The sequence below is a fragment of the Lemur catta genome, chromosome 16, assembly GCF_020740605.2.
Source record: "Lemur catta isolate mLemCat1 chromosome 16, mLemCat1.pri, whole genome shotgun sequence".
In the NCBI taxonomy this organism is placed as follows: domain Eukaryota; kingdom Metazoa; phylum Chordata; class Mammalia; order Primates; family Lemuridae; genus Lemur; species Lemur catta.
Window position 1 is genome coordinate 1432976 of NC_059143.1, and position 1044 is coordinate 1434019.

At 48.2% G+C, this 1044-nt stretch overlaps 1 pseudogene; it reads left to right on the forward strand.

Moving 5' to 3' along the window:
• The first annotated feature begins 465 nt into the window (after positions 1–465).
• On the forward strand, positions 466–801 carry LOC123621797 (annotated as a pseudogene).
• Positions 802–1044: the final 243 nt, after the last annotated feature.

Below are 1044 nucleotides of genomic sequence, written 5' to 3' on the forward strand. Positions count from 1 at the left end.
ATGATGGGATGGTGGGCGCGGGCAGGGATGTGCTGCCCTAGGGAGGCTGGAAGAAGAAGACCACCTTGCACTGGGGAACTTGAGGCGACGGGGAGCACACAGGAGCCAGGCTGGGACCTGGGCCTGCCCACAGAGGGGACCCCTGTGAATCACTGGCCTCTCCTCTGGACAATGGACGCAGCTCTGTGATGAGCCAGTTTACTGGCATTTTTAAATGTTAAGGGATAGAGTGAAGTGCACAAATATTTAGTTGCAGATTGATTTTGCTCTGTTTGGTTTTAAGCCACATGCATTCGCACTGACTTGAATTTTTCAACCCACAGAGCTGTGAATGCACTCTGCCTCAGAGGAGTCCTGTGGCCGGGCTCCAAGGAGCATGAAAAGGAGCGACGCAAGGGCACAATTTTAATACTTGCCTGGTTCAGAAACAAATTTCCACCTTTCTGGCGGTGACAGCCTTCCCACGAGAACATGCCTCTCGCAAAGGATCTTCTTCGTCCCTCTCCAGAAGAGGAGAAGAGGAAACACAAGAAGAAGCACCCGGTGCAGAGCCCAAATTCCTACTTCATGGATGAAGTGCCCAGGATGCTATAAAATCACCACGGTGTTTAGCCATGCACAACAGTAGTTTTGTGTGTTGGTTGCTCTACTGTCCTCTGCCAGCCCACAGGAGGAAAAGCAAGGCTTACAAAAGGATGTCCCTTCAGAAGGAAGCAGCACTAAGTATCCTGCTTGAATGAATGGGAAACCATCCCAATAACCTAAACACATTTTGGATAAAAAAAAAAAAAAAGAAAGAAAGAAACAAATTTCCTTACAACAAAACAGCGTGAAATTGTAGGAGATCCAAAGTTCAAGCTAGGAACTCAGAAGTACAAGAAATGAGGGCAGGGTAACTTTGGTTTGCCTTGCAGTTCTGCCCCAACCCTGTCCCAAGAGCCTGACGCTAGCCCAGGGGTGGGGAGCCTTCTCATGCTGGAAGCTGCATTAATTTAGCTGTAGTAAAATAAGGCCGCATTCAGGAAACTTCAATTAGATATACTT